At 36.9% G+C, this 22,109-nt stretch overlaps 1 protein-coding gene across 1 annotated transcript in view; it reads left to right on the forward strand.

Moving 5' to 3' along the window:
* The first annotated feature begins 1,482 nt into the window (after positions 1–1,482).
* Positions 1,483–22,109, forward strand: part of opn7d (opsin 7, group member d) — a 34,028-nt gene continuing 13,401 nt past the window's right edge. The window contains exon 1 of the mRNA XM_043246168.1: positions 1,483–1,860. The gene's annotated coding sequence lies outside the window, so the exon portion shown is untranslated. The remainder of the gene's footprint in view (positions 1,861–22,109) is intronic.

Consider the following 22,109-nt stretch of genomic DNA (forward strand, 5'->3'; position numbering starts at 1 on the left):
TCACGTGCAGCTGCTCAGAAATATCTGTAATTTCATCTCTGCAGCATCCATAACCTTCACAGCGTTCACAGAACATCGCCAGTGCCTGAAACTCCATCTGAAACACTAGATGGAGACAAAACATTTAACACAAACGGCCCTCGTCGCTTTCGAGGCCTTTCACGCTGTGACCGACCTCTGCAAACGTTAATAACGAAGCTGCTGTGCTCAATTTATCAGCTAAAGGAACTCATCGAGTCAACATAAAGTCATAAAGCACCTTGCGCTTGTTTTGAATGCTTTCACATCCCTCTGCTGTGGCGTGCATCGGATTGATAGTTAAAAAAAAAAGAAGAGTCAGCTGTCCTATTTCGTGCATCATTCGTGCTTGAACACAGCATCGGTGAGGGTTAAATATAGAGCATGTCACTGCGAAACATGTCTGCTTCTGCTCGGCTTTGCGAGTTTCAATGCATTGCAATTCACAGAAAAGATTCGCAGCATCGTACGGTATCCCAACAATCTGATCCGCATCTCTGGAAAGCATCGCTGAACTTCTCACAAAAACCGCCAAGAAAGCGCCAACAACAAGTAAAAGTAAATGTGTATAAAAGACAGCATGCGGTAATCCAAAGGATCTTTTTGGAATTAACGTAAATAAAGCGATGCTGTATTTATGAAAAAGTACAATATTATTGTTTTTAAAATAATTGGAGCCTTGGTGAGACTTTTAAAGAACAAAACAAAGGAATCTAATGGACTTTGATTTGTCATATTTCACAATAATTTACTAAATTGCATAGTGACCACTTTTCACTAAGTTAACAACATCAGTTAACATGAACAGTGCGTCTATAGCATTTATTGATATTAGCTAATGTTAATGTTACTAATGCATTATTAAATTCATAATTGTGATTGTTAACGTTAGTTAATGCACTGTGAACACGAACTAACTAACAAAGGTAAATGAATACTGTAATAAATGTATTCTTCGCTGGTTGTTCATGTCAGTTAATACATTAAAAATCTAAACTCTCTAATCATTTACTTACCCTCAAGCAGTTCAAAATCTGCATGAGTATCTTTTTGTTCTGCTGACATAGTATTTTTTTCCCTACTCTGGAAGTCAGTGGTGACTAAAACAGCCCGGCTGCAAACTTTCTTCAAGACATCATCCTTCGTGTTCAGGAGAGCGAAGAAATTCCTACAGATTCTGAAATACTCCCGGATGAGTGAATGTTCGTTTTTGGACAAACTATTCGTTTTAATGTGAACGAATGACCCCTTATTAAGTATTACCATTGTGCATGCGGGATATGTGATATCTCGTACTTAACGTTTATGTTTTAGACATATAAATCTTGAAATCAAAGGTAAAGGGAGAAAAAGGAAAGCATCTGTCAATCCGACTAAAAGAGAGTGAATCGGAGAAACAAGAGGAAAGGGAGAGGCGTATAAAATCAGAACGACACAAAATAGGAGGTGGAGAGACGATGATACAGCTAGGAGTGAAAGATACAGAGGGGGAGGGAGAATAGAGAGTGAGAGTGTGCTGTTAGGTAGACAACGAGCCTCAGTGTGTCTCTTGCCATGCTTGAACTGGCAGCGTTTGGACTGAGCCGCTCCACGCCGCACGAGAAAAACAATTGTGTGTGTGTGTGTGTGCGTGCTGAATGAGTGAGTCCAGCCCGATGCGCGCCACACCTCTGCAACTGTCCGTCCGAACTCTCCTCACTCCCTCGCGGACGCGTGTGTGAGGACGGACGCATCCTTCTCGCCTCTCCTGCCGGAGTTTGCCCGCCGCCGCCGCCGCCTGTGCCCTGGAACACCTTTGGCCTCCATGAGTGCAGCTGAGGAAATCCAGCCTCTCCCCGGAAGGTAAGAGCGACCTGTGTCACGGCGGCAGGGCATGTGTGCTCGTCTCTCCGCTCGAGAGTTCCTCCGGGATGCAGAGTTTATCCGCTCAGTTTGTTTTAAGTTAAAACAGTTCAGGATGTACTGTTGCATATGTTTGATAAAAATGCAGTAAGATGCAATATTGCTACAACGATGCTTCATTTGTGTTACGTTGGATTAAAAAAACTAATATTGTGAATATCTAAAATAGCTATTTGAATATATTCGAAGATGTGATTTTTTTCTGTGATGCAGAGCTAAAATTGCATCATTTTCTCCAGTGAAATAATGCTTGATTCACAACTTGATTATTAACATTACAAGGCATTGCAAAGCATTTAGGTTGCGCTTAATTCCCTAGATAAATGTTGCAGCTTGTCTCGTTCATTTATTTTTTTTTTTTTTGCTGCAATGACTTGCACATGACATGTTCTTTCAGTCGAATGGACATTTTGGCATCTAGCCTGGACGTTGTGACACAAACAATGATAGCAAACTGCTTCCTTACTGCTGACGCGCGTCACCGTCTCCTACACCATTACACGCTGAACGCTTTATATATAGACAAGAGCTGGTCAGAGCGCGAAAAAGCTTTCTTACGGTAGATTTAAATGCTGTTAAGTGCGACGATGACTCTTATAGGAAAAGCGAATCTCCCCTTGTCTAACCTCAGAAGACTCATTTGAATTGAATTGGCCGGATTGGCTCTGCTGGAATGTACTGCGCTTCATTCGGGACTAAATCTAGTTTGAAACGTCGCAACAGAGTCTTGCTTTGAAATGCGAGCAACATTTGAGCGCTCGTATGAGCAATATAGCATTTCAAGCAGTCGAGTTTTACTGAATTACTAATCGTTTTAAATGTAAATGTCGGTGTATCATTTAATTTCGAAACCCGAAATGAATTACTGTCAGGCGATATTTTATCGCGAACTGTACTTAACAGTTATTTTAAGGCCTAGCTCTCGCTGTTAACGAACCATTAACTATGACTTTGCCTCGTTCATTCAAATGTTCATTTTGCTGCTTATTAATACTTAGTTAAGTAGTTGTTACATTTAGGCGTTGGTAGGATTAAAGATGCAGAATATGGTCGTGTTCTTTATAAACGCTAATTGAATAAACTGTCAGTACGTTAATATTAGGCATGCTAATGAGCAAGTTATTAATGAGAATTGGTCCCACTACTACAGCGTTCAAATACATTGTTAATTGTTTTTGGGATACATTTGTGGGTATTTTACAAGTAACATTAATGGGCATTATTATATCATTATCTTTAATAACCTTCAAGATTACATAACATGTATGTGAATGTACATGTGAATGTATATTTTAGATTATATATTCACAAAAACAAAAAAAATTATATATTTGTTCGAAAAATTATGCTTAGCTAGACTTTACAATAAGGTTGATTATTAATAACTAGTAGTTGACGTTAACCAATCGATAAGAAGCGATACTTCTTGCACATTTATTAATCTTAATGTTAATTTCAACAGTTTTCCAGCGTTAGTACATCAGTTTCAACATAAATGCTGTAATAAATGTTCATCGTTTATTCATGTTAGGTGACGTTAACTAATAGAAACCCATTGTAACTCTATCTTCACCAGTGCTGCATTTATTAAAAATGCATAAAAACACAATATAACAGATTTAAAAAGTAGACATGTTGTGCAATATTGTAAAATTGAACATGACTGTTTGTTATGTCTTTTAAAATGTAATTTATTGCTCTTATACGAAGCAAAATTTATCACTACTCCAGTCTTTAGTGTCACATGATCTTTCAGAAATCACTCTAATAGCGCAATTTAAGTCAATGCTAAGTCAGTATTTGTTTGTGCTTTATGCCCACATGCACACTTTACTGTCTTTATGTAAATATAAATACATCTTAACAGAAGTCTTCGGCACTCGACTAGTGCTTTCTGTTGTTTCCGCAGTGTCAAGTGACATCACAGTATGACACCCTGAGCTTTATTACAAGGACGAGCCCTTAGAGTAACCCGGGGCTGAGCGCCCTGCTCAAGGGCACAGCACTGTTGACTTATAGCTCCCTTCTCGGGGGCATCGATCTTCAGCCTTGAGGGTTAACCACTGCAACACACCGCCCCTTCAGACGCTGCCGGGTGATCAAAATGTTCAGACTGCAAAAGATTCTCAGTCGTTCTCAGATGGGTACATTTAGCCTTAACCACTGTCCACGGTTCATAAAAACTGGATGTAGTGGGCACTTTTCGATTTTCACCACACATATTGCATTAAATCTTGGTCGAAAACCACTTTGTCTTATCTAACCACAAAATATTTCCTAAATGGGTCGCTGTTATGCTTTTTAGCTAACTCTAGATGTATTTTCACATGATTATTTTTGTGTAAAGTCCCGCTCTGACTGCATTCGCACAAACTGGCGCCTCTTTATTCTGTTCTCTGCTACTGAACTTCTAAAAATAAAGGGTTTTTCCACAATGATGCCACAGAAGAACTATTTTTGGTTCCCCAAAGAATCAGTTGTGAGTTTTTAAAAGATCAGTTTAAAAAAAATGTAATAACCTTTTTCTAATATAAAGACCCTTTTGTGCAATGAAAAGGGTCCGCGCTCTTAAAATCAGAAGGGATTTCTCCATGACGCCATAGAAGAACCTTTTGGGTTCCTCAAAGAATCTTCCAGTGAGTGTTTAAGAACATTTTAAAAGTCTAACGAAACTTTTTCTACTATCAAGAAACTTTTGTGGAATGGACGGATTCCATGGATGTTAAAGGCTCTGCATAGAACTATTGATTTCAACAAAATACCTTTATTTTTAAGAGGTTTCTCTGTGTGGTTTCTCTCAGAAGACTTCACCTTGTTTGCGCCGAGCCATTTTGAAGGACAGGCTCTTTAGGCGGCGTCAAGGCGATGTGATGTATCTGCCTTCCACTTCGTTGTAGACCACTTTCTGTGGACTAAATTATTCACTGAAAATCACCGGCCGAAATTGAATAATTCGTACATATAAAGGTATATCTTCAACGATTCATTTTTAAACTGTACCGAAACCACGTTATCTTGTCAGGATTTGAAATCGTAATAAAAAGTGATAGAGTTCGAGGTTGTATTTAAAAAGGAGATACAGTGGTGCAAAAGGCTGAAGATTGCTAGATGTTTCTGATTTAAAGCAACTTGAGGATTTTGGAAACACCTCACTAAGAGTTTGTCTGTTTGATTTTGTCTGCTGTCTATCATAATGATCACCGCCTCCTGCACGATTAAAACCTAATACGCTACTGTATGATAACAAATGTCATTTTAAGATCGCAAAATGCTAGTTACTGGCTGCTTTATGTCTGGAGTGAAAGCTTGTCAGACAGGTCAGGCAATGTCATAGTGACTAGACGTACCTGTGAGGCGTTTTGGGATAATATTCTCACAAATTGCTTGGGGATGCAAGGTCGAATGACTTTCCCAGATACAGCTAGGAATTTATTTGATAAATACAGTACTGCTGAACAATTTGGTGCATCTAGAAACGCATCTCCACGAGGCCTGCGAACACTTTCAATCGTACAGTATCGTGACTTGACTACTGTTAATGTCATATGATTGTGATTCATTGCAACTGCGACCGCATGTTCCCTTCAGAAATTCCAATAAAGATAAAAGGTCCATAAACAAAGTCAGGATTCACCAGAGAGGGCCAAAGGCTAAACAGTTCTGCTTGAGTGTGTTCGTATTTTCTGCACCTCCAGGCTTGATTTGGTAAGATCGAGAGATATCAGCGTTCAGAGACCCGTAGATATCTAAACAGGGCACAGGTCACTTAAGAAACAAACCTAACAGGCATTACCATCACGCTTGTCCATGCGCTGTTTACTTAAATGGAAAACAAAATGAAACGTTTAGCAGATTGTTCAAGCTGCTCAGCACAGCTCAGTGGTTTACGGCAGCGCAAGAACCAATGAAGCAACAGAGGGGAAATGATCAGGATTTTTTAGGACATTTTTACGCACTTTGTCAGAAACGAACTTGAAAATATCCAGATTATGTGTCATTATGTAACCCTTTTATTACTAACCCAAATGTTTACGCTGAATGAATATATATTTGCAATCAAAATTCTATTCTACATATATATATATATATATATATATACTATTTGATCACACTCTAAGATTACTATTTGCATAAAAACACCCCGGTACAACACTGATAGAAATACTGAAATACAAAAAAATAATAAAATAGCTATTTTATTGTAACATATATCATAAAATTTTATTACACCGTCAGTATTGTAACTCATTTTAAACATGTTTTAATTTAGTACAATCATTTATTACTGCAACGTTTTAATGCATTTTAGAAACTGTAAAATAAAACAAAGTGAAGCATTTAATGCAACATAATGCAAAAATTGACACATTGTGCCCTGTTCATTTCTCACCCTGATCATTTTCTTATGTATTTTTTCCTTTCCACACTTTTTTAATTCTGTCTGTTCACACAGCAATGCCCTTTTCAGATGATTAAAAGGGATTTGAGTACACACACACACACACACACACACACACATACATACAGTGAATTTGCTTGAATGCTAACCTCAAACTTTCATTCCAAATCCCAGTAATTAAAGTACATTCTTTTGAGCATTTACACTGTCAGACATAAAGACGACACCAAGAAAGAAGCAAAAAGAGGAAAAAAAAAATGTCAATAACTTCCCATAGTTTCACTCAGGGTTTGTTTGGGATTAAACAGAGCCCATTTTAGAAACAAATTAAATCTGTTAGTCCTCCTTAATCTTGACCATGACACTCTCTGAGTGTCAGGATTCAGAATTTTTTCGTGAGTCATCAAGTTTCCGTGCTTGATCGGCTTTAGTAAACTTCATTTTCAGAAGTGTAGAGGCGTCTGACATGGTTCTGATGCTTCATGCAGCGCTGGTGCTAATAACTGCGCGGTTACGTAACTCCAAGCATCTCGTCGAGGAGCCTAAAGCACGGTGCTTTGAGAGCAAATGAGAAAGTCCACAGCAAAGATTCAAAGGCTCAGAAATCAAACGTAGAGACTTTTATCTGGAGAGGGTGTCTGGGGATGTTGGGATGCGAGCTTCAATCTTTTTGGTGATATTTGCAAATGCTTCCTTTACTTTCGCTAACGCCTTAGTGGCGCACCTGCCACAATAACATAAATGTGGCTTTTATCTTCTTTAATCAGCAGTCATCTCGTAAGCGTTTGATCCCCGATGCGCGGCGAGGATAATGAACCGATTTGAGAAATAAACTCGATGGCTCATTTGTCAGAACTGGAGTGTTTCGTAGTGCATGTGACGGAGCAGAGCGTCTGCGGCGCTAATTTGCTTATTCTGTTGTTTCGAATGAGCACGCTGCGCTTTGGCGTTTGGACAGATGTGTTAGTGTTAGTTGACAGCGTCGTTTTAGTTAAATGTCAAGTGCGTTTTCAAGAGCTTCATGCGTGTTAGACAAAGAAGTTAATGGGAAACAAAATGCCGTGCGAGTATGAATATAAAGCATGTTTAACCCTGTGACGTCTAGTTCTGAGGCCTCTTATGTGAGCAACACGATGAACAAAACTTTGTCGAAAAACCCGTTAAACACAATGTACTTTGTCTTTATCTGATTGATATTAAAAAAAGGCAGGTTTTAGTTTTGGTCCGAAATGAAAAAAGATAAAAATCTTGTAAGTAGTACTTTTCATACTTTTCTGGCTATATAAATATCACAATCTGCACCAAATGACACGTTTCATGCTTGGGTCTCTGTTTTTCTTTTTTTATTAATTTTTTTTGCCCCCTTTAGTCCGAGCACCATATCATTTGACCTATAAAAGCCTGATGGATCAAATGTGCAACTTATCAAAACATGCGCGTTTTGTTTTTCCTTCGGTTTCGTCTAAAGCTTCGATAAACCTTTCAATATCTGTTCATTTATGTAATCATTTCACGTGGTTTCACGGCTCAGGGTTAAAGTCCTGACATTTTTCGCTGTTAGATGCATGAAGTTCAATTTTAATTTTCAACATTTAGGTTAAATATTTCTTTTTTTTAACATTTGTATTTATTTTTTATATTATTCTTAACGCTTATGCCTGAATATAGCAGGCCATCTTTAATTAGTTTAATTATCAATTAAATGCATTGTTTCTAATTCTTAAAAAAAAAGATAAACGTGTTGTTTAAAAAGGTCTGCCTGAAATTAAATCTTAATTATGCACAGAAATTCCTTATTGGGCCACCCATACGTTTCCTTCATTTTGAATGAATTGTGATCGGTTTAGATTGCATGGAGCGCCGGGACTGAACGTTATCGCGCTTTGCGTAACAACAATCAAATTCTTACAGCAATTAGCAATGCTGATATGGCCGTCCAAGGCAATTACAGGCCAACCTTGATAAAATTTCACAATTTCATAATTAACGGCTTGCTTTCTTCATCATATTCCCACATCGTCTCCCCCCCGACCACACGACACTGAAAACTTCAGGAAATCGGAGCGCGATGTTGCTGTTTATAAGCGCTATAACACATACCCCGAAAGTTTATGCGGAAATAATGAGGAGATTCTAGAGAGATTAACGGAGTTAGGCAGGATTAGAGAGAAAGGTCGGAGGATATTATCTCTGGAACTCTTGAGGAAACAAATCATGTGTCCATTTGAAAGTAGCTCATAATTTAATACAAACGACCTTCGTATAAAGACAATGATGACCTTTAAAAGATTAAATGACGTGCAGACAGACAGTAACGCGGAAGATTATCAAACGCAGATTTAAAAAGGGGCGGTGGAAAAATGAGAGGAACGGAGAAAGGTGGATAGACCGAGGGTTTCCCGTGTGTTCAGATCTGCGTGCATTTTTCGAACCCTGCCCTAAACAAAAGAAAACATGAGGTTAAAAAAAAAAGCATTCGTTAAACCTACCATGCCATCGTAGCCCTCTTCTACAAAACTCTTTCAAAAAGTCTCATGACTACCCGGTCTCAAACATATACTTTTTAGCCAAATACGTACCAAAACGTAAATCGGTGCGGCTTCCTAACGAAATAAAAACACGAGGCAGTAATTAATAAAGCGTACTTTTCGCACAATTACACGAGGAATGTCTTCTTATGACATCAAAACAATATTAATAAGCTGGGAGGTTTGAAAACTGATGCTTTTGAACGTTAGCGTCGCAAAAAAGTGCACAGAGGTATGTTTTTTTATGAGAGCAGGTTGTTTTCAGGGGTCTCGTAACTTATTATGTATCATTTAAGCAATTTACTCATTCATAATTTATGCATTTGTCATTTTTTGTAAGTGTTGCATTTTTAGCTTATATTAGGGCTAGGTAGACACACATATTATATCTCCTCATATTAATCGCCTCATTATTATATATATATATATATATATATATATATATATATATATATATATACCATTTGAAGGAGCTTTGGGTTGGGTTAGGAAGATGGGTTCATCCTAGTTTTACCTATTTTAACCTCTCTAAAGGACATTAGATTTGCACCTTTTTTGCTTTATTAGACTGGAACATCAATTTGTCCCCTATTTGTGGAAAGGGTCTCCTGCTTTCCGCTCACATGAGTCTCCACTGTGCTTTCAGAAAGATGTCGACAATGTCTTAAATTGTGTTCAGATTTGCCGAGATAAAAGTCTGCAGTCAAATGTCAGAGATCTTAACGAACTGACCTGCTTTCCACATTCACTGCAGCTTTACACATTTATGTGACAACAAACGGCTCATTTGTTTTTATCTCACCTCTGAGACGGAGTTAATATTCATTTAACAAAGCAGAGATCCTTACAGGAGCAATTTCCGTGCAAAAAATCTTCCTCTGTAAGTCCGCCCGGGTGCGCGTTAGAGCTGATGTGAATGCGCTCTGAAACACTTCTCACAATAGCATTTGCCCTTAGCAGGAAGCACCGAAGGCAATTACTGGAAATTACTGTAACAGCTCCGAAAGCAAATGATCATCACCTGAGAGACAGCGATTGCGATTGCCTCCCAAACAGCCTTGGGAGCTGCTGGAACAAAGGCAAAGATGCAGAGATAGTTATCATAATTACCCTTCTAAACATTTATGGATTAGCTCTCATGCTGAGAACGTACCGATGATTTTTCTAATCCGAATGCGAACGCTAATTACCCAGTCAGTCCTCGGAGGGAAACTTAGCACTTAGTCACTAGCAATAATCAATTTTCTTTTCCGTTTTAAAACCTTACCTCCTCTTCCAGTTTTTACAGTTACCCGTAGGCTTTCCGCTGAACTCCTGACGTCCCACCGGAAGTACGTGATCTGAGCTCCGCCATCTTTGTTTCACGAGCGCCCAATTCTGGACACGGCCGGTGAGCTAGTAACGCGTGCCGCTTTGTGTACAGCCGTTACCGTGGATACTCCAAAAGTGGCAACAAGTGGGCGGGGCAATGCGCTAACGTTTCATTTCCACGTCAACGCGAAACGTCTCGAGGTTCTTTACGAAAAGAGTCGATGATTTTCAGTATTTACAATATTATGCTTTATTTATTAACTCTTGCGCTTTTGTACCTTATTTACCCTTGAAGTGCGCTTTCAGACATAGATATGCATATCGTAATATATGTCACATGACTCTCCCAATTATTTAATAATACATATAGGTTCGCAAAGATCTGTGAAGCAAACATGTTTAAACATTTATTTAAAAAAAAAAAAAAAAAGTTGTGCATTCTAAAGCTTTTATTTCTATGTATATTTATAGTAACTGAATATAAATATACATAATAAGTATCGAAATGCAATCTCTTGTGTAGTGCGTTAAGGATATAATACATAATTGCCATAAAATAAATATAATTAACAATTATAAACTAAGTAGCAGAAGCCAGGTAATGCCGAGGATTAAGGCAAAACATTAATTATGATAAAACAATGATATGTTTGTTTGTCAAAATGCAAAGAAGCGTTCTGAATTATTCATCAGCGTTTTCGATATTCTGTGAATGACAAAATATGCTTTTGCTTCATAGTAAAAGGGAAGGTTGCGCACTGCACATAGATTTCTCAAAATCTCATATGAATTATATTTATGCCGTCATTAGGTGTTTTTTCGCCATCGCACGGACCTCCGATGTTATAAACCGTTAAAAAACGTTTTCTGTTGTGTACAAACTCTTCCTCTTTGTGAAATTTCGTAGCGTGCTTGTGCTTTTTTGTCTGAATAATAATAAATATCTTAAGCGTCCGAATGCTTCTGGGACCAGTATGCCGAAATGATCCGGGGAAATTGAATCAAGCTTTCATCCGCGGTTTTATGACGCGTATCTACAGGCTATTGGCCGCGGATGTGACTCTGATGTTGCAGGGAGTCGGTTAAAGATGAAATCTACTGACGTTCAACCAACTGCCCCCTCGAAGAATAAAAAAATCTACATACTGATCATAAACACGCTGCTTTCCACCTCCAGCAGCGCACAGAGAGAGAGAGAGAGAGAGAGAGAGAGAGTCTTGGCTCATCCAAACTCAGCCGTGCTGGTAATAATTGGAAGACGCATGCCGATGCTTGAAGCGCTTCTGTTTTTCTGGAGTGGACTCCGTCGCATCCGTGTGGATCGGCTGCCTTCATTAGCCAAGATTTCTGGCAAAGCACGCATGGTGAGCAGTTGTTAAGTATAGCAAATGCACAAAAAAATAAATACAGAAAGTGCTCTGTGGAGTTGGAAAAGTCACTGACAACGTAGAGCGTATTAAAATGTTTACACCAGTGTTTGAAATGTGTTTGTGTATTCAATCCAATTAATAAAAAAAAAAAGAAAATACATTTCTTACTCAGACTCTTCCGGTTGGGAACCATTCACCCAGTGTTTGGGGGGAATTTTTTTTTTTAATAATTAAAAATATTAATAATCTGTCAACACTCAATCCTTTCTATTCAGTAATTCCGACTGAATCCGGCTGAATTAACCAGATTACGTTTATATTATATTTATTATTGTTTACAGTGACCCCTCTCATGAAAAATTGATTTCAAATATGTTTGCAATGCCACTGATGGAAACTTAAATCCTTAAAGTTTTAATATTTTATTTAATATTTTTCTTTTCTCCTTGATTGTCTGCTGAAAATAAAATACGCTCATATGCTTGGATATAATAATAATAATTAATACAAAATATGTAATAATAATATTTATTATTTGATTATTTAAACCACTGTTTAAAAATAGGGAAATAGACAACTCATATTTGAAATGCTTTGCATTTCCGTGTTGCGTTTCATCAAAGTAATTAACGTCCTTAAAAATGTAAAGATTAGCAGAAATAGGTTAATGAAGTAAACATAAAGCTCTTTGGTTTGTATAAATGTAGTAATATATTAAATTTGCATTGCATGCATAATAATTGCTGCCATTAAAATGAGCCGATGTTTACCTGCGTTTCTTCTCTTTCCTCTTTTGTCCTTAACAGCTCCTGCTTGCTTGTTGAAAATATTTTCCAGCATTTCATTTTCTTTTTTAATTTATGTTTTTTTTTTGGTCAGTAATAAATATGCATGCGAATAAAGTGATTTGCGACCTGTTGCCATACGGTGTTTGGCAGTAGTCAAAAAGGATTGAAACATCTTGTGCTTTTTGTAAAATAAGATGCACGGTTTCAGATGGCGATTAAATACGCAAACTAGGTGTTAGTTAAAAAAAACAGCGGGTAAAAACGCGTGCGTTCTGGATTTAGACGGCGAGAAAAATCACATCCTGTAAATGTTCAAAATTTCCCCACGAGAAACAATTACCATCCGAAAAGGGCTACAGAAACCAAAAGGAATGATTAAATTTTATTGCAATTTATTTGAGTTTGTGCATGCACTAAATAAATGTAAAACAGTATAAAACTCTTATAAAAAATTTAATAAAAATAAATAAAATAAAATAAGTTTTAAACCCCCTCGGTTAATTTTTAGAGGTGTATTAAGAGACCAATTAAATGGTGACGTGTGCATTGGAGTCAGTGGATGATATCGGCCCATTTGAGAGGTTTACGTAGCGGCGTTCATTACAGTACATATTCGCCACGCTTGCAAAGCAGCTCTAGAGTACCCCAGACACTTTTCTTATTGAAGTATAATTTGCCTTAACTTCCCTCTGCGGATAAGAGCACATCAAAAGCATCCCATTCACCGCATGTGCGTTTTGCAACGGCGAGGCCGTTGACCGCTAAGTTCAAATGCTAATGGCTCAAAAGCCGATTATGGTGGAAAATTTAGATTGAAGCGCAAAGGGAAGTGGAGAAAAAAAAAAATAGGTCTTTAATGTTTAAGCATGGGATGTATGACGACGGTTTACTATGTGCCATTGTGGTTTCTTTTAGCATTCGATTTAGTGTTGGAATCACGTAACGAGCATAATAAATAGAGAATACGGCCTAAATGTATGATTTATGTATTGTAATCGCATGTAATACATTTAAAGTGGTGCAAGTCATACACAAACAATCAGTTGTATCGTTTAATTTAATAATGAACTGTATAAATGATTTAAACCAAATCCTACAAGTTCGTTTCCATGCCTAAACTAAACTTTATTTTGAAATATAACCTGGCTTGCTCTTTTAAGGTTCATTTGTCCTCAGAAATGCGTTCACTCTGATCCATAAAGCAGAGGTCCGTGACTGATTAATAAATATGAGCTCTAGCCTTTCGTCGATAAAAATGAATGCTGTTGACTAAAAAAGGAATCTGTGATAAGATTCATCATAAGTAGAACGATACAGAATAATGAACTTTGGAGATAAATAAATCACAATTCAAATACCATCAAGGGCCTGTATAGTATTGTTATGCTGTATAAGAAAACGCTGAGTGTGGATAGCAACTTGAAAGTGAAAAAGACATAGCTTTTTGTACCATGTTTTTAAAAAGAGCATTTATTATGGAAATACTGTACTCTGAAGGAATATACTTAAGTATGAACTGAATGTAATGTTATTAGACACTTAACTTGTATGTTACTGAATAAAAAATGAACTAGTAGTTTATTTAAGATTATATATATATATATATATATATATATATATATATATATATATATATATATATATATATATATATTTTTATTTTTTTTTTTTTTTTTTTTTTTTTTTTTATTATTTTTTTTTATTTATTTTTTTTTTTTAAATGCAATAAGTTGAACATTTAAGTACTTTTTAAAACATCTTAAGTACTGGTTGCTTATATAATTACTTGACTTGTCTATGTAGTATGATACATTTTAACCATCAAATCAAAATAAGTGTAATTACGTTTAATGTAATTATGTTTAAAAAACATTCGTTATGCTATAATAAAGTTTTAAAAATGGATTTAAATCAAATTTGAAACAATTTATAATGCATTTTAAAGTAAAAGCATTATTTTATCGCTATTGCAAAGTACACTTTTTAAAAGAGCATGTAATTGTGAAAAGTAACATTATCATTAAACTCTAATTTTGCGCAGAATTTGCTACAACGCCCCATCGAAATCGATTTCAGTTTTTTCCAGAGATTATGGCGTCTCCTGTTAAATTTTTTGTTTGCATATTGTCATCCAAGACGTTTCTCTTTCTTTCTTTAGTCGAAAACGAATGAAGGATTTTGAGGAAATCCTTCCAGGATTGTTCTCCACATAGTGGACTTCAATGGGATTTTCAGTGCAGCTTTAAAGTGCTCCACACGAGGGATAAAGGACTCATCTACTGAAACGATCTGCCATTTTCTAAAAACAATATAAATTGATATACTTTTTAACCACAAATGCTTTGCAACGTGCATACCTGTGTTTAGGCACCGTCGGAAATAATCGCATTTCTTTTGTAAAGAGCGTTTGACTTTCTGTACTACAGTTCTACGTTACGCGTAATAAAGTCAAGCCAGTGCAAGGGAAGCGTTTGTGTATTTAGACCAGATCCTTATTTCAGTCTCCATTGGCTGCCACCGAAAAGTAGCAGATCCTGCAGTCATGCAGCTACAGTATTGAATAGCGAAAGGTGGTCCCAAAAAAGGCTTGTCAGTCTCACATTTGAATATCATAATTCAAATCAGCAATAATATCGGACCCAAAAAAACCCTATACTGTGGTAGAAATGGAAGACAAATCCGTTCGGTGGTGAGGGTCTGAAACACCTGCCCGGTGTGTTTACAGACGGACACAATTCCCTAATTACAAGTTTACAGCCAGCAGCACCTGTCTAGACATCTGCACCCAAACACCAGCCTCACCGACTGTTTTTATACAACTTTTAATAAAGCGCCGAGGAATATTGATTTGCCCTGTGACTGTTTACCAAACTGGTGGTTTTCTGACACCTCCCCAGGGTTTAATTAATAGGGTGCGCTTACGCGTGGCTTATATTTATCGCTCGTGTTTAGGGTTTTGGGGTATGCCGTCGTTCATGATTTTTGCGTGGAAGGTGGTGAAACATACCAGGAACTTCACAAAGGAAGCTTAGAGACTTGGGAGCGGGCCGTTAGACATCTCTTTTTTTTTATATAGATTATGTTTTATATAGTATGGCAGACTACCCTCATGAAGTAATGTAAATATCAGTTTTCAGTCTGTATCTCTTAATACTACGTCTTTGTAATTTAATAAGCAAAGCTCTGTAGTTTTTATTGCAGGGGGAAAACTGCAATACAATAAAATGCAGAGTCTCATGACATAAATGCATCTGGGTGCACTTTTTAGTGAGACGTGAAATATGTACCAAGAAGTACATATCACTGCAGTTTCCAAAAGAAGCACATTTTATTCCTTTTCATAAAAAAATTGATTAATAAAGCATAACTTTTGCACAATACTAATATGCGAGGGCATTAACATTTAGCGACAGTCCATGGATATTTAACGTACTAAAAATACAGCAATACGTGCCTATATCAACTTTAAAAAATGTGCCAGGGTTGCACATAAATGAATAAATAAATATCCCTCAAAACCCGATGATCATATTTGGCACTCATGATTAACAATTTTTTTTCTTTGATTGTTTTTACAATCATACAACCTGGAGGTTGTTTTTAAAATTAAAACTAAAACTAAAAGACTTTTATTCACAATAGAACAACGGATGTTTAAACTGAGAAATGTTACGCTTTTATCAACTAAATGAGCTCATTTCAAATTTGATGCCTGCTACAGGTCTCAGAAAAGCTGACACGGGGGCAACAAAACGGGGCATGAAAAAGCAAATTTTTAAAAGATTGAGCGGAGAGAACATTGAGCAGCTAATTAAGTTAACTGACATCAGGTCTGTAACCTGACGAGCTATAAAAGGCATGTCTCAGAGAGGCAGAGGCTCTCCAGTCTGTGAAAGAGTGGGAAAAGATTGTGGAAAACAACGTTCCTCAACGTCCAATTGCAAAGGCTTTGCAAATCTCATCATCTGCAAATCATCATCAAAAGATGCAGAGAAAATGGAGAAATCTCTGAATAAGGGACTAGGCTGGAAACCTTTGTTGGACCATTAAATGAAACATACCAACATTAAAAACTCCAGATAACTCATCAACCTGATGCCCAGACCTCTTCAAACTGCTACACCTCGTAAAAATGTGAATAAAATTTTGGCTCACGTGATTTGAAAGTCTAAATTTAAATTAAAAAAATATCCCAACATTTCCAGAGGAGAACTGGCCCCGAGCTGAGCCTAGTTTTTTTTTTTCTCCATTCTGTAACGGATGGGGTTTTGGGTTGTAGTAAAAGTTCTTCAAAACAATGATAAATCGTGAATCAGTTGATAGAAGACAACGTTAAAACATATTACACATAATATAAAACGTAGCATGGAAAGAACATGAAGAATTGCACAGAGAAGTGGCCATAGACATCCATCCCTGATTGGCCAGCTGTCTTGACTTATTTATCATAGTTGAAAATATATCTGTTTTAAGGTAAAGCAACCGATAAGTACTAGTGTGACACTAAACTGTATTTTTCAACAACAGCAGTGGGGCCTCTGAAATGTTCTGGACTCTAACGCAATGATTTCCATGTCACGCATCAGCAGCTCTTCCCAAAGGGAGCAGACGCCAAACATCCACAATAATACGCCGAGCTCAGATCAGAGCAAACACTTTACCGATCGAGTGCAGCCTTCCCGATGTCCAGCGGGTTAGTGAAGGACGGGCCGGGGGTCACCCCCAGACTGTGCGATGCCATAGCTTTGACACACTCCGGACACGCAGAAAAGAGCACTAATCGGATGAGAACTGAATGTCAAGTTCAGCTTTTGGAGAGTCTGTTCATGTCCCACATTTTCACGACCACCATCGATCTGATGAGGTTCAAGAGGCTGCCAGGCTATAGTCTGCATTTGTACCTATTTTTATTTTATTTTTTTGTAGAGGGACATTGGTCTATTAAAGCATTTGCATGGAGAAAGAAAATATATATTCAGTATATATACCAGTATATATTCTTTATTATTTTGCTTGTTTCGCTTTTCAAGTTTTTTCTGAAAAAAAAAAAAAAAAAATTTTATACAAACATTCTTGATTTAAGAATTTTTATTAGGTTTATAATATTTTGTCTGGACAAAATAAAAGCATTTATTTATTTATTTATTATTATTATTTTATTTTATTTATTTTATTCTTTTATATATTTATTTTTTGTCATTTCATTAAGTTTTGTGTTCACTTACAGAGCTATATCTACCATATTTACCTTGAAAAAAAGGATTTTTGTTATAAATTAAATGAAGGCTGATTTAGCAATATTAAAACCATAAAACAAATTATTATAGAAGTTTCACATGCTGAAAATGAAAATAGTTTTGTGTGTGTGTCATTAACAGGGCTCATGAAAACTAAAAGATCATGTTGCTGTTTACATAAACTAATCTGTTATAGATCATTAACATTACACGGTACATGAATAATAATACTAAGCTAACAACACGTTATCATAAACTTACCAAATGTGACTCTTCAGAAGCGAATGATCAATGATGTTCTTGAATGTTCTAGAAAGCACTAGAATATTACAAAATATTACCCAATTTTGACAGCTGTTATTTTTAACAGACAGGATAGTGGTAAAGTATTGAAATTTTAGCGGTACTTCAACCCTTTAGGTACGAACATATACCATTTGCAAAGATGTGTGACAGTGACAGTGTAGGGAGGGTAAGGGACCTTTTCTAAAAAAACAAAAAGCACAGATTTTCTCGTGCACAAGAGAAACATATTGCAAGAAAAATTTCAAAACCTTTTCCTTTGCACGTAATTGTACTGTAAAGGAAATGAGAGTAAGGATGCACACGATTAATGAACCTATTTGCACAAAATGTCATAAAAAAATCAATTAGTCTGATCGAACTTTAGGTTTCTTGGTATATATAACCAACTTTTTTATATATACATTTTCTTAAGAGGATTTGAGTGCTGATTGATGATGGAGTTGCTCGGGTGATATTTTGGTCTCTCCTTGTAAATCTGCGGGACCCCTTACGTCCATTTTATCACCCGTCATAAATCAGACCACTTAGAAATATAGCACACTTCTGTTCAACAACCTGCATGATTTGAGGCATCATTCATGTGCTGAAGATTAATACTCAGGGGTTAGGGCCTTGCTTAAATCCCCAGTCCTATGAAAAATAATAATAGCGATGCGTGCCTTAGCATCTGTTTTTATGTCTCCGCCCTTGATAATGCAGTTAGACGCAGCAGAAGGAAATATGCCCTTAACATCTCTCTCCAGCTCTAGCATTTCATTAGAGCTAATAACTTTCCTGACAGCTCATGTAAACGGCCTAAAAGACTACATTAATCACTGCAACATAGAAACGAACTAAAAGGACTAAACGCATGGCAAATGTTGAAACCCGTTAGTGGGTGTGAATCATTATCTTAAAGGTATAGCTCACCTAAAAATCTTTTTCTCCTGTCAATGCACTGTTAACATAAACTATAATCAAGAGATATATCTGTAATTGTCTATATTGCTATGCTGAAAGATGACAACACATCTCCAATACTCCAGTTATAACAAACTGTAGATGTAGAAAAAATATGCTAGCGACATTTTAGTGTTATGGTGTTAAATATGAACATATAAACACTAAACGCCATCATGGTGACACACATGAAACTGAAATAATGCGATAAATTATAATTATGGGAATTTACGGTTATTCACCGTAAAATTTTGCCACTAAAAACTGTAAACTACCGTAAAATTAGATAAGCACAGTTTTACACCATGTACGGTAGGGGAGTTTACCATTAACCATTTAACAGGTTAAAACCAGTTACACTCTTTTACCATTAAATTCAAGTCGCTTTTTACAGTGTAGAGCTTTAATGAATTGAGGTGAGCGAAGCTTTTCGGTGATTCGGTCTCTGTGCGTGCTTTCTAGGCTATGCTATGCTATTCCGATAAAGCGCTAAACATAAACACGACATAAAAAATAACATATAAATGACTGGCGCCTTACTTGATTACTTGTATGTCTGCTGTCTGGTAACGCAGTCGTATAAGACGAGTCTACAGAAATGCTTTGATGACAGACTTTGCTCAGGCATTTCAGAACAACCAAAGCGACATTCAAGACGCTGTTAAACGAGACTGATCCGTAGCTAATCAAGTTCCCAGTCCATCGTGCAAAGTTAGCTGACTTTCTGTAAACGCGCGTCCGTTGTTTCATACTGATGCGTGGATATGATTGAACGACAGATGTCGAAATGTTCAGCGGTGTGACGTAGCCGAGCTAATTACGTAAACAGGTGTTTATTTAAAATGTTTGCATTTTTCTCGATTGAGTCCACGTCGAATCAGGAGCAAAACAAAGGAGGAAAGCAGAAAAGTTCTCTCATTTCGAAATCGAACTCATCAAGCTTCAACTTTAATTTCTATATAGTGCGAACGTCTAGTTGTTCCTAACCCATCTGTTCAGTCTCAAGCCGGGGCTCATCTGTTTCTTCGGCTTATTAGAGTAGCGCTCATTACATTCTATTCAGGTCTTGAGCACAAAACTGTTTTTGGCGCTATGACAGCTTTTTGATGGAATTACTCATTCAGGATTTGAATACAGGTGGAGGGACGTGCTCGGCGTGAGCTGGTAATGATTCTTCTCTCTGCCGCGGAGCGGGAATCATTTGAGATGTGCGTGCAGGAGCCCTGCTTATTTTGTCATTACATTGCATAAAGCAAACATCCATGCTCCTTGAAAGACCATACATGAAGCCTCACTGTACAAAAAAAAACGTGCATTCATTTAGCATCCATGGCTTTTGATGTGAATTAGGGATAGTCGATATGTTTCTGCAATGTTGCGATCAATATGTAATCGCGCAGTGCGCAAAAAGCAGCTCTAATCTGATTATGAGATCTTAAATTGCAAGTACTTCATATTTGGAATTTGATTACATAATCTAGACTGCATATAATCAGTTACTGTTATTTAGAGCAGGGATCCTCAAAAACTGGCTCACATTTAGCTTTAGCTTTAACCCTAATCAAACACACCTGAGCGTGCTACACAATGTCTTCAAGAGCATTAGAAAATCACAGTTGAATTTGTTCTGGTTGGAGCTAAACTCTACAGGAAAGTGAATCTCCTGAACCAGATGTGTCCCTGGTTTAGAAGGACAATAGTGAGGAGATGGACTACCGTAGTTTAGGTGAGCCACAGTTTTAAATCTGTGTTTTTTTTGACATGGTAAACTTGCTTGGTGGCTCACCTGGTACAGCATTTGACATACATGATTCGCGTGAACTCGAGTCACAGCAATCCACAAAAGAGCTCAAGGCCTCACACAAGCAAGCTAAAAATACATAGCTCCTTCAGAAAATGTATTTTTAGCTCACATTTGCTTTTGTAACCACTATCGGTCAGGTTTATTAACTCTACTGGCAAATGCGACGGAGCATTAACCTTACAGTGGCACTCACTGAAAACTTCATTTCTGAACTGCCATTATAAGAACAGCCACCAATGCAATAAAACTTAGATTTAAAAGTTTTGAAGAAAACGGAATGCTTTTTTAAAGGTTCTCACTCAATAATTCGCTTCTTAAGTGCAGTGCACATGTTGTATCTTTTTAGTATCATCACCAAAATGCTAATTCCTATGAAAACTTGTCTTAGGCTGACAAAAAGGTTTGTGAACATTAGCTTCATAATGAACAATGTGTGGATTTGTTAAGGGTTCGCTAGCCCCCAACATGAACAAATGATCCATTTACCATTTTGGGAATATCGTATGCCCTTTTTTGTTGTCACTTATGTAATATTAAAAGCTCATCTTTCTTACTAAAGTGCTTTTATGTAAACTATCACACAAATGGTCCAATAACTTTGCTTTACCGGAGGCAAAGATTGCAGAGTTAACTTCATGTTGCCCAAACGTTCAAATAATACTGTGAGAAAATTAAAATGTGACATATTGTGATAATTTAAACTAATATGTTTTAAAATACATGACTTCAATGTGATGAACAGATGTTTTTAGCTCTATTCTAGAAAGGGGGCGTGGAGCAATAGCTCATTTGCATTTAAAGAAACAGGCACCAAACAGACACCAAGTGTTTCTGCTACCACTCCAAATAGGAATTTCCAAAATGATATACTACATTATCTGTAGGGTATCTTATAGTGTATATGTCTCCTTTAAGAGGAAATCTTCAGTTTCTCTGGTGAACTGATTGCAGTGTAAAAGATGACCTATAAATACACTCGTCTCATTTAATTTGTTCTGCACTGTTGACATTACCCATAGCCATTCATTATATTACGCATTATAGCATTTCCAATATGCTTACTGAACGTGTTATTTGAGTCAAGAAGAAGGCCGATTCGACATGCCAGTGTGCGCCAAAACATTGATTATAATTTAACACGCTGATTAACGTATAACTCATCCTAAGTGTAATATTTATTATGAATTCTGTTGATGAGGACATATTATAATGCAGCAGAAAGTATTTTTATTATGTGTTCAGAGCAGGGATCCTCAAAAACTGGCTCACATTTAGCTTTAGCTTTAACCCTAATCAAACACACCTGAGCGTGCTGCACAATGTCTTCAAGAGCATTAGAAAATCACAGTTGAATTTGTTCTGGTTGGAGCTAAACTCTACAGGAAAGTGGATCTCCTGAACCAGATGTGTCCCTGGTTTAGAAGGACAATAGTGAGGAGATGGACTACCGCAGTTTAGGTGAGCCACAGTTTTAAATAGAAAAAACCTGTGTATAAAAAAACTGGTA

Source organism: Puntigrus tetrazona, chromosome 8 (genome assembly GCF_018831695.1).
Source record: "Puntigrus tetrazona isolate hp1 chromosome 8, ASM1883169v1, whole genome shotgun sequence".
Classification (NCBI taxonomy): domain Eukaryota; kingdom Metazoa; phylum Chordata; class Actinopteri; order Cypriniformes; family Cyprinidae; genus Puntigrus; species Puntigrus tetrazona.